The sequence below is a fragment of the Coturnix japonica genome, chromosome 11 (assembly GCF_001577835.2).
Source record: "Coturnix japonica isolate 7356 chromosome 11, Coturnix japonica 2.1, whole genome shotgun sequence".
NCBI classification, from domain to species: Eukaryota; Metazoa; Chordata; class Aves; order Galliformes; family Phasianidae; genus Coturnix; species Coturnix japonica.
The window spans coordinates 13,233,971-13,249,876 of record NC_029526.1 but is presented as its reverse complement, the minus strand read 5'-3'; the positions used below and the strand labels follow the sequence as shown (position 1 = coordinate 13,249,876).

The window sequence follows — 15,906 nt, the reverse complement described above, 5'->3', positions numbered from 1 at the left end:
ATTGGAAGTGACAGCCCAGATAACGTGAGTAATCATGTTGGACCTTGTGGGACTGCACTGACTACTTTTTAATTGATAATTCCAAGTTTCTATAATAAATTTATTTCTTAATTATATTCACCGTGTCATACATGGTAGCTAATGATTACCACTAGTTTAAGTTTGCAGCCTAGAAGATGTGTTCCCCTCCCCCGGTATTTAATCACAGTTTTCCTTCCAAATTAAGATTTTCTGACAAAGAAAACAGACAAAAGCTGCACATTAAATCCAATTCCTCCCAAATAAAGGAAGGTAAATTTTAGGTGCTAAATTAGATAAGTGATTTTAATTAGCTGATCATTTCAGGAAGATCATAAAACATTTAAATAACACTGAAGTTATGTATATTTAAGCAGTTTTATGGAGAATTAAAGTCTTAAGTGGTAAATTTAAAATGTAAATACAAAAGTCGATGGAGGAATGTTAATTGGCTTTTCCTGAGTTTCTCACATGGCCTGAGATGTTACAAGAGGAATCAAGAATTAAAGTCATTGTAATAATATGGCCAATCCAAAGCTTATTAAAGTCCTTGGAATTTGTCCATGGAGTTCAGCAGCCATTACAGCAAAACAACAAATGCCTTTACATGGCTGACGTATTGCGCTGTTAAAGTATCTTACATGCCAAAATTGTGTGTGTGATGTCGATACTGTCAAATACCCATACATTTCTAGTGTGAGCTTCCTTTCAGAAGCCAAGAAATATCAGTTGGCTTGAACTTACCTGGTACTCTTTGAAAAAAATATACCTTGATAGTAACAGGCATTTACACCATCAGATCAGTTTACATCAGAAGAAAAACTGACATACTAGAGAAGCTGATGTGTCTGATGGTCTACAAAGCTCAGCAACAGATGGGTTATTATTAGTATGAATTCTCCATGCCCGCCCTTAACTCAGTGAAGCTTTACATTGGTTTTGATTCAAATAGTTAAAATTCAAACATAATTTTACAGTTTAGTTGCTCATTGTGTTAGAAACGAATAGGTTAAAATCAGGGAAGTAAGGGTGAAAAATCATGATGTATGTCTTTATATAAATTCCTTGTTGGAAAACACTTGGAAATGGGTTTTATATCCCATTGGAGGAAGGGGTTCCGGAAGACCTCAGTGGAAGATTTCCTTGCTTCCCTGCAAGTATCTGATCTTCCAGGAGAAAAGAGAGAATCATGGAATCATATGGAGTGGCCTAGGTTGGAAAGGACCTCAAAGATCACTAGTTTCAACCCTACATGTTCTGCCCCTCCTGCTCCCATGTAACCTTTTGCTCCATGTAGATGTAGGAACTCCCTTACAGGCAACTGCTCCACCAGCAGTCAAAAATAAGTGTTATTTCTGTAACCTGCATCTTCCTGTGGTTGAACTGCTGTTACTGCTACGTGCAAGGAACAGGCATGCCAAGGGCCCAGAACCCAATTTAAAACATGAGCTGTCTTCCAGTGGTGAGCTGGGGACAAGATTGCTGGGCAGGTCAGTGAGGCTGTGCTGGTCAGAAACCACCCTGCAGTGCTGCAGGAAGGCTACGTGAGAGAAGCAGCCAGTGTGAACCTCATCAGTTCATCAAAGCACCCAACATCCCCATTATACACCATCCAGTGCACGTGGTCCAGGACTGTTCCGTGCCTCTGTTTCTTCAGCTGTTGAATGAGGATGTTATTATGCTCTTGTCTTAAATGCTGAGAGGGTTAATTAATTATGTTTATGAAACCCTTTGAGATTCTCAGATGAAAGGTGTCTTCAGAATTGTTAGGTGTTATTATAAGAAAAAAGAATGATTTTATTGCTTCACGTTAATGGTTAACATCTGCACCACAAAACCTGCTTGATCGCATAAAGATTCTGCTAAGCATTTAATCCTAATTTGCAGGCTGATGCATATTCATTTTATTTAGAAGATTAATTTAGTCATCAAAGGTTAATCTGCCTCGGGTTTGTAATTAGGCAGAGCAGTGACTTTGCGTCTCTGAGCTCACCCAGGCTGGGCCTTCCGAGCGGGCAGGGCTGTAACTGGCACCAGTTTTCAGTCCTAGCAAGCACTTAGAGAAGGCTTAATTTTTGGAGAGTCAATAGTGAGTGCTGAGAGCCCCGAGCAGTTCGAAGATTGAAAATTAAAAGAGAAGTACGGGCAGATGAACAGCCCACTTAGTGAACTTGTGAATGCTGGTTTAATTCATCCCCCGGTATGTTTACTCCAATAAATGTCAGAGGACTAAGCGAGGTTTTTGTAAAAATAATGAACAGATCTCACACTGCTTTGCTCTGTGAGTCCTTCCTCCCTTTCAATATTGCTGATTAGCAGCATGCAGAAGGTTGGAGATGAAAGACTGTGGGGTTTTCCATTTGAAATCTCAGGCTTTAGCTTTTAGCTGATGTTAGGAGGCATTGTTAGAGGTTATACAACACGACCTGTAACTGCTTGTCCCTCAGACAATTAAGTCTTTTGTGCTCAAGGTTGACTTCTTTAATGAAAAGTCACTTAAGAAAATGTGGTCCTTGTGGAGAATAAAAACAGTGTTTCCTTTGCAGGTACACCAGAAGGCATCTTTAATTACTGTTTATAAAGCTGGCTGTTACTTAAGTTGGAAGAATTATTAGTGGCACCACGGTGTCTTTTGAAGTAAGGAGGAAGGGTTGCTTCTTCTCTGTCATGTCCTCACCTTCCCACTGTTGCAGAGCAGAGTGATATAAGAGGGTGTGCACCGTGCTCTGCCCTGCTGGAGAGATGTCGTGAGATAGAGAGGTCCTGCTGTGAGCTCAGGCTCTGGGGGCCATGACAGCACTGCTCATCCTTGCCACGCTGACAGGGCTGTGGTAATGGGTCCCTGTTCAGCGTAGGGGTCTGTCTCACCATGGGCAGGATTACGCTCTTCAGTCTGAGTCTCCGCAAATCTCTTAAGTGCTCTGAATATTTTCCAGTTTTGTTAGTAATGCAATATTATCTGGGATACTATTGTAGTAGGATCTACACAAGAAGTCTGAGCATGTAAAGATCTTTGCTTCACAGCAGTAACAATGCAAACAAACAAAAATCATAACCATTTTCAGAGAACTCTTTTCAACCATTCTACCTTAAAAATAAATTGCAGAGGAGTTCACAGAGGAAGAAAGGAGGTGCGCTATTATGAGATGACCCAAGTACTTCCAACACAGGAGTGAAATACCCAGTCCTGAAGCAGGAACTAAGTCTTTGTGACTGATCTGCTCAGTGGGAAACATACCCCAAAATCATTTATGTTTAAGTAGCTTGTTGGGTGCAACTTGTTGGATTCTTTCTTTACTGGTTGTATCACTGCACTTGAATTGCACATGTCATAAAACTTGAGAAAGTAGATTTCAAGTCAAGTGTGACATGGAAGATGCCAGTTAAAGCAAATAATTGTAATGGTTCCTTTGCTAAAGGCTTGCTGGTACAATATCTTACATTGAATTGATGGAAATCTTACTTCCTCCTCCTCCTCTCCTTTCAGGACAGAAAAATCCAGTGTAAGAGCACTGATTTAGTGGACAAGCTTTGGATTCACACTGGCATCCTGAAGGCAGAATCGTCCCCTGTGGATGTAGCAGTACCACCGTAGCTCTCCCCAGGTAACTCAGTCCTTGCTTTTTTTTTTGAGTGCAGTGTTTGATTTTAATGATTTCTGCAAATCCATCCACTGCAAAAAGGTTCTTTAAAGCTGTGCAAATGCTCACTTAGGTTGCACAACTGCCCACAAAGGTTGTGAAGGATTGATAGACTCTGCTGAGTAAATAACCGTAAATAAAACAGGCTGTTAAAAATCTTTAAATATTGCATTATGCCATTAAACTATACTGTTTAGAAGGAGCTGTAGTGCTTGGGAAAAATTGTACATGTTTTTAACAACTGTCCAAATACATATTGGCACATACTTTAAGATGTACACAAACCTATCTCTATGGTAGGTCTTGGGCCACAAAAGCTTCGTTCAGCATTCTCTTAGTGTTTTTAATAGTTTAATCACCACAAGGAGACAGGAGGCAGCTAATCATAGGGAGAAATGCTGATTTCAAGGAGCAAGAACATGACAGTGTCTTTGAATTTAAAGATTAGGAATTGTAAAGTTACTTACAACTTACTACACCCACAACCTTTAGTAGCAAATGGCACAATATTGGTACGAGATGTAAGATATATGTGATGTGTGCACAGAAATTTTTAGATCATATGGGCTTTTAATACCTGGTTGTTCAAGCAGGTGAATAAACATGCTTATTTTTGCTGACCACTCACATAGGTCAGTTCTGACTGGAATTTATTTGCATTAAAACTATTAACACTGACTTTTTTATTTTTGTTTTTATTACCTGTATGTCATGTATGATATGTAGGTATTTTGGGCTTCTGGGTTGCCTACATTCTGCATACTGAAAGTATTCAGTGTCCTCCAGGAGTACTATTTATGGTCTTCTGGCTTCAGTATTTACTATGGGTAGAGTTTGTTACTTGAAAGACAAAATTTCTCCCTATAAGAAACTTTATAGCAGAGACCTTGCTTTCCTGCTTGCCTGTGATGTTATCAAGCAGTAATGCTTGTTAGTAAGTATTAATGTTCAAACATGATCAGGCTGGTGAAATATCTCTTTGGCTGCAGAGGAGATCTGGCCAAGCCTCCCTCTGCCTGCTTTTGGATCATGTTGTAGATCCCATTTACACCAGCCAATTTACCTCTGAGTGAGGTGAGCATTTGTGCATGGGGTCATCTGCTTCTCCCACAGCTACTGGGGCATATGAGACATCATCTCAGACTGAAATCTCACCTGCACCTCACAGTAATGCCCTACGAAGATGTCTTGTAGTTGCAAAGCTCTGGAACCTCATTCTCTGAATCTGTCAGCTGAAAGGTTGCTTTGAATTTCACCAGCTCGTTTTATTGCGTGCTGGAGAGCCCCTGTGTTAAGAAGACTGGTCTTAAGCAATCCTCTTAGTGTTCCTGTGAGAAGAGGTTGTATTTTAAATACATTAAGTCAGTCTGTCATCTGTCTCTCATGGGCAACTTTATCAGGCCCTGTGGGGCAAAGTTAAGAGAGTCTTGCAGTATCTAAGATGCTCCTTTACAAGCAGCACCATCCACTTTTGGGTTTGCTAATTCACTTCTCCTTGCAAAACTCCTCTGGCACTCTGATTTCTGTTTGACTTGTTAGGAGTGAACACAGCCCTGCGTTTTTGGACAGTTGTCAATTTAACCAATTAAAAGAACGTCTTTGGATAGTTATCAGAAGCTGGAGCTGAAAACATGTTTGCAATTGCTGATGACATAGCTGTTTCTATTTGCTGCTCTCTCTTTTAATTCCAGAAAGTGATATTTTTTTTGGCAGTAGATATGAGAAAATATGTCACTGTGTATAATTACAAAATGCTGTTCATTTCTGTCTTGTAACTGTGGGGGGTTAGTTGGTACAATACATTTGGTTCATTCTTGGCTCACTCAGCTGCATGACAAACACTTAAGTATATTATTAATTATCATGTTAATATTCATTACCATGTTAATATCCACGGTATTGCATAATTCTACATACTTCTAAAGTGATGTTCAAGTGCATATGCAAGCATGAAAAACACTGGGTCATTTCCTAGGAAATCTACTAAACCTTAACTAAAATCACATTGCATACCTTTTGTAGGAGACCTGTTTGCCTGTGGGTTTTTTTAAGGCTTTAACCCCACCGTGGTTCTTGCTATGAAACAAGATTCCTCCCCGTGAACGGGCTTTGCACAGAGCTGCTTCAAATGGTCCTTGTGCTTTCAGCCAGATTCTAAATACAACTCTGCAGCACTCGCTTGACTTTAATTTCCTAGATTGCATCTGCCACCTCATCAGAGTAATTGGACTGTTGAGCACCGAAGAAACTGTGCAGTATTTCTGGTGGCCTGTATTTTTCACTTGATACGTACCAAATATGCGAATAATGGCCCTACAAGGATCGGTGAATTTTTCAGTAGATAGCAAATGGTTTTGCTAGAGAAAATTCTACTAGAAACTGCATGTATATGGTATATTTCAAAGTCAGGTTTACTCTACAGTCCTATCAAAACATTCATGTAAATGTATTGTACAGGTTTAGCTCTGTTGTCATTGTCATTGGCTTGGTTCTAAATGGCAGCACAGCCCTTCCCACACCCCCTGAGCCACATGGGGGCTACATGGAGTACACCTGCCCTCCACAATTACACTCAGTATCCTGAGTTACCTCTGGATAGACTGGCTTCATATGCAGCACGGCTGCGTCAGCGCATTTGGTAGCAGTGCTGGTAAAGCAGGGACACCGCAGCACGACAGGTCTCTGCTGCTGGCTGTCCCAGTACAGCTGGTAGAGATCTGCTTCTTCAGATATTTCTTTTTGTTTCTGCAGAAGGTGCATTTTTTCTGCGCTTCAGCTCCCCTTGCTGGGCTAGGACTCATTGGCACTGTCTTCTGTCTGTCAACAGCAGGAACAATTCTGAGTGTAAATGAAGCCTACCAAGCATTTGTGTGTTGCCTAACCAGTGAGCTCTGCCCTTCTAAAAGAAATCAACATGCTCCTATAATAATAATAATAATAATAACAAAAGCAATAATAACAATAGTAATAGTAATAACGTTACTTGCTCAACAGGTTGTGTTCAGAAGCCACCAGGCTTATTTTAGGCCGGCAGACCAACTTGAACACAGCCATTCAGAAGTGTGAAATCTAAATTAAGATATTGATAATATCATCCCAGGATGGATATTTTGAATTTCTTTTTAACCAGAATTAGCATTTTATCTGAAAATAGTAATGGAAAGAAAATTGCTTGCTCCCCGAAGGTATATTGGAGACACACACAGCTGCATTTAGATGTGCTGATAGAATAATTGTTTTCCATCAAGCAAACCAAAGAAGAATCCATAATAAAATTTTACAAGTTAGCTGCCACTAAGAATAAACTCAGGAGCACTATATGAAATGAATTGGGTGTTTTAACTGAATCTTCTCTCAGGACAATAACTCTAATGTAGGGCCAGGGTCTGAGGAGGTCACCTGCAGAAAGCCCTCCTGGGGCACTTCAGAGGAGAAAGGAAATATTCTTCTCCCTGTCAGGTTCACTTCATGTCCTAATATGTCTGAGGATGTGTGCTGAAAACATAATACACAGTCACCATTATGAGGGCTTAGATAACAAGAGTCATTAGGAAATCTCTGAGGGTAACAAACTTAACCCTGTATGAACTTAAGGATCATATCCTGCTACTAAAGCGAAGGGTAAATCACATTGATTGTAATTGTGACTGAGCTAAAATGTCACTTACCATTAGAATCAAGGTGGGTGGTTTTTTTTTTAGAATTACAGGATTTCTTTAAGAATATGTGAAATTTCACAATGGGCATCTACCAAACATAATCTGTAGTGATCTTTGCAGTGCAAAGACCTGGATTTCCTGTTAGTGAAGCATTGGCCATATCTGAGATTGTGCATGTGCATGAGTGAGGTGCTGTAATTCAGTGCAGGATCACAAATTAAAATACTGATTGAGAAATCTCTGCGTTTGTCATCACAAGTAGCTTCGTATCTCCACGGCTTCTGTTCAGGCCCTTGGGCTATAGCAGGGTGGATGGCAGCTCCCTGTGAGCACACTGGGTTTGGCCTTCCATGGGACGTGCATTGCTCCCAGGTAGGAACAGTCACAGATCTCAGTGCATCCTCACAGCTGGGAATGCAGGCCCCATTTTAGCTCCTCCGTATGAAACACGGAGACCTCTTTAACTTCCCTTGCCCAAATCTCTGCTCTCCATTCTACCACAATGTCTTCAAGCCTTGAGCCTCATCTTGTGCACGTTTTAATAGCTCATTTTAACTAGGATGCCTTCAGTTTGAACAATTACAAATTGCATTGATGTTAACAGATCCAGACAGCCCTCGCCAGAAGTCAGCAAGGCCAGGAATTAGCACATTCTTTGCTCTGCAGCCATGCAGGGGCTCTCTTGGTTCCTGTGCCCCATGCCTGGCTGGAGGAAACCAGCCTATCAAAGAGCTGTTAGCATTTGCCTTCCTTGAACTCCTACAAGTTGCTTGGCTAAGCATAGAGTTTTCAATATATTGTTTACTTAAGAGGGGTTTAGGTACTAACAGAAAACACTGTGTAGACGCAGACTAACTACAAGGACTACGGATCATTTTTATTACTCTAGCTGTGCTTGTAACTCAGTTCAATTCAGTAAGACTTTTTGGCTCGATAAACTATAAAAGTCCTTTGTGTTAAAAAATAAGAAAAGAAAGGGAAGTCCCTTGGGGATCTTTTAAGAACAAGAATGATGGAAGGTGCCTTCTTCACAGCAGATTCAGTCCTTTGTGGCCATCAGCAGCAGCGCCCATCTCTGTATCTCAGCAAGTGTCAGAGTGCTGCTCACAACAAAGCCATTGCCTTTCTCCTGGGACCAGGCAGAACTTTCCTCTCATCAGATTTCTTTTTCTTAGAAACTCTTCTCATTTCCCAGTGATTGAAGGAAATGGGTTCATGGCTTTTTTCTTCTCTTTTCTCTTGGTTTGGCCACTGGATGCAATGACATTCACTTTTTAGCATGGCTCAAGCTGCAGTAACAAACTGAAGGTTCTGAGCAGCACAGGGATGCTAATAGACACACACTCTCTAGGGGAGGCAAAATCTGAGTCCCTTTGAGGTGGGAATCCCTGCCTTTGTGGTCTTGTGATGAAACAGACTCAGCCTGGCTGTACAATAAAGCAGGAGTCATTTCCTTGGAATAAAAAGGGGTTGCAAAGAGGTAAAAATAGTGACAGGAGAATTACTGCACATCTCTGTATGGAACACACAGTTGGTTCAATCCCTCCATTGCTCAGGTAGTGCTGAATGTCACGCAAGGAAGCCACTGTTCAGTCTGTGGGGTGTGGGATAGAGCCGGGTTGTTAATGTGCTGGGGGTGCAGCTGTTTCTCCCTCAGCATCACCATGCTTTTACTCAGCTTTGCTGCCAAAGTATTTGTTCACCTTTCTCCATTTGTAACTCTGTTCTGTACCTACACACATTTGCAACTGAGATTCAAACAAGACAGTTCTGTGCACGCAGAGGGAGAAGTACTTTACAGCTCTACCTGTTGTCTATGTAAGTGTACTGATGCTTGACATGCTCGCAAGAATTCCTTTCTCTCTGTGCCTCCGGTTCTTTTAGTCAGTAAGAAGCAGCACACACATAGTTCGAAGTGCTGAAAAGCAAATATGGACGTGATAAATTAGCTTCCTCCCCCCAGTGTTCTAAATATGGCTCTACTTTGAAATTAAGTGCACTACAGAATATTCAGTTGCAGCACATTGCTGGCATACAGTTTTTAAATTGTTAGTGTTTGGCAGCCCTTGGTTTTTAAATTCCTACTGATCACAAGTAGCTGGCACTAATCAGCTCCAATAGAGTTATGGTACTGTGTACCCTCTTAAATGGCTGGAGTGCAGATAGACATCTAAAACTCCCATTTATAATAGCCACATGCCAGAAACACTTTACTCTGAGCAGGGTTTTTATTTTACTTTTTATGTCTCTCACATTTTACATCTGGTTCAACAGTTCTGAAGGAAACTACATCTGATGTGATAGCATGAGATCTTTATCACACATCTCAAAACCTGCCAGAAATGCAATTTAAATACAGTTTTGGACAGAGTAAAAAAGTCTTATTGGTATCAGATGTCTGGGCAGTGAGAAGTTGAGCTGTGTCTCTGCTTGATTTGCTTTAATAGAGGGAAATCATAAGGTGAAATCTTGGTTCTAGTAAAACATTTAAAGCCTTTGCCATTAGTTTCAGCCATCACCTTGCAGCCATGAAGTTCAAGCGAAGCTGGGCAGCTCGACTGGTAAAGGCAAACGTACATACAGCATGTTGCATGGAGCAGCAGCGGTTGGACTTGTTTTCCTGTATGGGTAACTACCACCTCAACCCTCGCTGAGCCAGGTCTGAAAGCTGCAAGCAGTGCCTGCCAGGCAAAGGCTGAGGAATAAACCTTGGGGGCCCATGGTAAGCCAAAGCACATGTGAAAGCACCTACCTGGCTTTTGTGCCAGTTGGGTAAGAAATGTCCCCACACAGAGTCAGGGACAAAGACTTGCATTATTATTGCTGTCATTATTATTATTGTTTTATACTCCTGAGCATTAAGGAATGAACCAGGCCCCAGTGAGATGGGTCTGTGAGCAGATGCAGTTTGGCTCTTGTGCAATGCTGCAGTGTTGTCTCATTACTTCTGCACCAAACGAAATCAAAAGCTGTCTCAGAATTCAGCGGGAGCTGAGGGCAGGCGAAGGCTCACAGGGAACTCAGCGTGTTGTCAGGATCAGGCCCAAAATGTGTAACTCCAGCCTCAAAAACTCATTTCTTTTGAAGCTCAGTTGAGTGTTTCTATGACACATCAGCATGTTGCACCACACAGAGTATATCAAATTTGATGTCCTCTTTCTTTTTTTTCCCTTCCTTTTTCCCTGGGAACCTGTAAATATCCTCTGGTAGCAAAACCAGAGAGGAATAAATTCTCTTCGATGTATTTACAAATGTGAGAAGCTTTTCAAGTTGTATTTGCAATTCTCTTTCTTGCAATGACCTCTATTTTCATAATCCTTCATGGAATATCATGGTTTAAAGAGCTTTCTCTCCCTGCTGTTTTTGTTAAAAGGTTTTTGGTGTGATATTTGGAAAGTCAAATTCTGCATTTAAATGTTGTGTTTTCACAGATATAAATGAAAGAGGCCATATTTATCTTTTTTTTTTTCCTTCTTTCCCCCTTTTCTGGAAACATCAAGCAATTCCACTTCTCTGCATATATTGTTAACTAAACCATGAGAGCATACGGCAGCTTTAATAGTAAGGTAATTGTGATTACATCTTGCTCGTAATTGTGTTTATTTCCTCACATATCACCCAAAAGGTAAGCATTAGTTTGGCCTCTACAGGCGTGTGTTAATGGCAGGAAAATCATCTGACAGCGTGGCAGCAAGGAAAATAGCTTAAGTCACTGCAAGTCTTTCATGTCATGGACACTTGCAAGGACTCTGGGCTCTCTGGTTCTTGCTCACGTGTGTTTAAAATGTGGATTTGCATCCAAATAATCAACATATTGAGGGAACTAGGAAGGCGTGGTTGTGTGATCTCACACTGGAGAAGACAGTAATGGCACTCAAAGGGATCAATGTGCAAATAGCCAGGGGCCCCATGCTTTGCTGTTCATTTGATGGGCAGAAACACCTGCAGACCCGTGGTAAAAGGCAGACAGATAAAGAGTGCCACGTCGGGATGGATGCTGAGGTTCACTTGTGTCCATATGCAATCTTATTGGTTTAATTGATTTAATATGTGGAGGACAGTGCTAGTCAGAGCAACTAGCGACTAAAGAGATGCGTGAGACCTTGTCAGTAGTGAGAGTGTGTTCTCACTTACTGGGGAAGGCTGACACCTGTGGGTTACAAGCACCAGAGGAGGAATGAGCCCAGTGGTTTTTGCTGAGTGGTTGGGCTGGGCAGCCAGCATAGCCAAACAAATACTCCAACCATCAGAACTGGTTCTGCCTTCCAGGCAGCACAAACAAAGGAACAACATAATAACAGAAGTTGTTTACTGGGTATGTTGCTGCTTTCTACAAGGGTAAGGCGTTTTCCAGTTTTCTTTGGGGCAATAAAAACTCCTGGCAAATGCTGGGCACTCTTCTGGAGTAGTTCTGCTCTTCTGTCTTGGTAGACATCCCCATCCTTTAACTGCTCACAGTATGACACTCATTACGGCACAAAATGGAATTTGTGAGTATGGCCAAGAACCACCATAGGACTAAAATCCAGGATTTTATGTAGTTGTTTTTTTTAATTTTAGTTTTGTTTTTGGCTACTTTATAGCATAATTGCATTTAACATTCCCTATCTTTCAAAGCTCCCATTGAGATAAAAACTTCCAATCAAAGAGCACGGAGCAGCTGTCCTAATAGTCACTAACTTCTTTTTTTCTCCAAGAAAAGGAGCTCAAGCTTCTCCTCCAAGAATTATAAGCAACTGTGTGATTATAATGTGCCACGGCAGTGTGAGGAGGAGGCAGCAGAAGAATTAGTGCGGATAAATGGGAAAATAAAGGTTATGGCACAGAAATGGGGCTTGTCTTCTGGCTGGAACTGAGGTCAAATTACAGCATCTGAGCACTGGGTGAGGAAAAGCAGAAGGTTGGACTGGAGTTTTGGTCTGTCCTCTGTGACACAATTTAGTGAGTGCTGAGCAATCTGGCTTCAGATCTGTTTCTGGATTTGTATGTGGTGTCTCAAAGAATTATGTTGGCTTCTTCCATTCTGCCATTTGAAGATGTTAATATTTAGAAGTTGATTTTTTTTAAATCTTCATAAAAACAGCAACAACATGGAAAATATTAACAGGAAACATTTAGATGCTGCAGGAAATTACAGCTGTGAAGTGTATCTCATATTATGTTAGCAAAAGACTGAATGAGGCTTCTTCCCATCTGGACTTTTAAACCCATGAAGAAGAGGTGTGTTTTTCAATATACCTGCTATTCAATATATTTTCAATATACCTGCTGTTAAGTGGGAAGGAATACGTAAAGAAAAGCATTGTGGCATGCTTTGCTGTCAGTGGCCAAAGAATCAGTGGATACCTTTAAAGCTGGCTGAGTTGCATAGCTGTTGGGAATGGTGAATGTAGTAAAAATGGTGAGGTTCCTGTCCTGTCCTGAGCCCCGCACTGCAGGCAGTGGTGACAGCAGGACACATGTGTGTGGCAGGCAGTTCTAGGACCCTGATACAGAGCATGGTCTTTAGTGCTGGGACAGCAGGCTTTCAGATAACCAGAGACTCTGGCAGTCTTAGACCTGCAAGTTCAGAGCGAGCAACAGAGCTGCCCAGACAGACAGGTGAATTAAGGCATGCTGAGCTCTGTTTTGTTAGCTAGCTGGCATCAGCCTCGTCTGGTTAGTTCAATATTAAATTTACACCTTCATAATTTGTAGCCCTCCAGCGTTGCTGTGAGTCACACCAGGTGACAGGTGTGCTCTCAGATCATACCCAGGTTCCTACACGAGGCTTTTTTTCTGACCTGGTTGACCTAGAGAGAACATGGGAGCTGGCTGAGCCTTTCTATGAGTTGCTCCCTTCATCCCTAATGCACAGAAATAACAACAAAATAGAAAATAACCAAAGCAAAGAGAAAGAGGTAGACAAAAAAAAGATGAAAGAATTTTATTATTATTATTATTATTATTATTTTTGTGAAGATCTCTGTACTTTGGAAAATGCCTAAAAGCAGAGATAAGCTTTTGTGCTGGTGTGCCTGCCCCATGTGCTGCCTGAGAGTAGGGAATCAACAGGAGGGTGCCTGAGAACTTCATAGCTTTGTGCTATAAGCTCAGCCCAGCCACCGCACTAAGGAATTCTGTCCTGGCAGTGCAGGAGCTCTCATCAGGATCTGCACTCCCTGTATATCCACTTTCTACACCCACGGGATGGCATCAATTCTGCATGTGCTCATACTCACAGAACTGCCGTGCTCTGCAGTCTGCAAGGGGTGGATATACCTGATCTGCCTCAAACTAACAAATCCCCCTGTGCTTGGAAATAAAGCAAACCTCAAAAGGGGGGAAAGTTCCCTCTTCGGAGATGATCAGATGCTATAATATAGTTTCTTTTGAGCCGTATTCTGTTGGGCAGATAGCTATTGATGTGGTCCCCGTTGTCGCTTAGGTATTTGGTTTATTCATTATTTTCATTTATATTGTTTGTGTAAAGCACCTAGAGGCCTGTGATAAGCAAATTTCATCGAATAAAATAAGCCAACTTTAGTAGGTCAATTAGCATTCTCCAAAGATCACACACTTTAGCAGGGAGTTTTGCAGTTTACTGCTGTTGTCCATGGAGAAAATGGAAAGCAAACCCCTCCCCTCTCGTACGGTGTCAAATATCAGCTCTAAATTAGAATGTTACTTATTCTTACTGAAACTGGGAATTCGCTATGAGCTGACTAATCACAATGCTGTGCTCTGATTTCACTTCTGGAGATCATCCAATGAAAACAGCCCTTTTTTACCTACTGGGAAGAAATAGGCAAATACAGTCATGTTTCTAATGTGTTTACACAGTATATCAGCTCTTTCCAGGTTGCTTGCTAAATGCAGCTTAAGAATGTTCTAAGATGCAGGCGGGGAGATTTGTAATGAGACCAATTCAATGCCTTTCTAGTGTCTGTTGCTTACTTTATGGTTGTAAAATCAATAAAACTTAGGTGCACCAAATAATATAGCTCAGTAATGTGGCGGTGCACGCTGATGGAAGTAGTCCTGATGGTGAGTTTATCTTAGATTTGAGCACTATGAGCTTCCTCCTTTCCCAGCTTTCACAAATTTTAGCTCTTATATTGCCTCCTTCCCTTCACTTCCTTGGCTTCCCTAAGGGAGTCCTATAAGATGATTTTACTTCTACTTAAGTGTACTTTGGTTCTTTCTTGATGCCACTCTGCTTGGAGCTCTTTCTAGGTATCTTCTGACTATGACTTATTCATTATTGAGAGCGCTAACCTCTATTGGAAATTATTTTGAGTACTATATTAAAATATACTAAAATTGTGTCTTTTATCTCAGTTTACTAAGATCAACCTCCTAAAGTTAGGTATTTATAGGTTAGGTATTTATAATTTGTCATCTAAATAAGTGCTCTGATTTTTGCTCACAGTTTCATCGACTTCTAGTTCTGGGCTTGAGAAGACCTGTTGATGTGTTTCTGCTTTGCTAAATAGGGGTTAAACTTGATGTCATGTTCACCAAGACCAAGCCATACAAGCTGTCTGTCCTTAGAGTAGCAGTAAGTCTACTGTTACCATGGGTTGCATTTGTGACATTGGCCTTCCCAAGAATCAGGCTTGGAAACCTGATGTTTTCTTTGGCTAAGAATGTTCTGGCCTAAGGGTGCAGAAGGGGTTTATAAGTGTGCAGAATGAATGGGAGAGAAGAACAAGGAACTGTAGGATCACTGTTGCCAGGCCTCCTGTGCTCACAATTCAAGATCTCGAGTAACTTCCCAACATATACAAGGCAGCGTGGAGGATGCTTTGTGTAAGGACACGGTCAGATTTGAATGTTCATTGTAAGCTCTTGTTCAGAGTGGAAGAATGCGTTGAATTAAGGAAAACAAGTATTTTAAAGATGTTCAGAACATGCATGTGGCAATGTGAAATGCTGTTTTCTCCCAGTAAGTAAGGGACACAAATACCTAGAGCAGTTCTCATCAGATTAGTCATACAGTGACTGTCTCTTTAAAGTAGAACTTTTCCATTGCAGTCATGGATGTTTCTTCTTCCTACCTCATTCTTTCACCAGTCACGCCAAAGTTATCACACGCTACATTGCAATCCAAACATTTTGGATTTAATGAGAGTGCATAAATTATTTTGATTGGTGATTTCTGTAGAACTATGAAAGCTCATCCTTTGCTCATTCCACAGAAATCATTACATATGGCTTGGAAGGTCAGCTTTGTAGGTGGCTTCAGAGCTCAGTGATTCTCATCAGTTCTGAGAACCAAATCAAGAAAAATCAGAACAACCACCACCAGCCTGACCACATCCAGCTACATCCCACTGCTAATATCAAGTTGATAGACTTTTAGTCCTGGAATGTAAAAAGCCCAACCCAAGCCAAAACAAAACTGAGAACCAACTACCACCCTAAATCTAGTGAGACTCTATCTGTTTTGGGTGTTTCTTTTTTTCTTCCTGGGATATAATAAATTAAACATAGTATGAAATGCAAAAAGGTTACATTGAGACATATAATATTTGAAGGTTTAATTCATTTTTCTAGTGTATAAGACACAAGGCTATTAAATTTTTAAAGCAGTGATCTCCTGAAGT

At 41.1% G+C, this 15,906-nt stretch overlaps 1 protein-coding gene across 23 annotated transcripts in view; it reads left to right on the top strand.

Moving 5' to 3' along the window:
- Positions 1–15,906, top strand: part of MAF (MAF bZIP transcription factor) — a 698,813-nt gene that overhangs the window by 270,740 nt on the left and 412,167 nt on the right. For all 23 annotated transcript variants that reach the window (XR_001557781.2, XR_001557767.2, XR_004308685.1 and 20 more), the window contains one exon: positions 3,506–3,623. The gene's annotated coding sequence lies outside the window, so the exon portion shown is untranslated. The remainder of the gene's footprint in view (positions 1–3,505; positions 3,624–15,906) is intronic.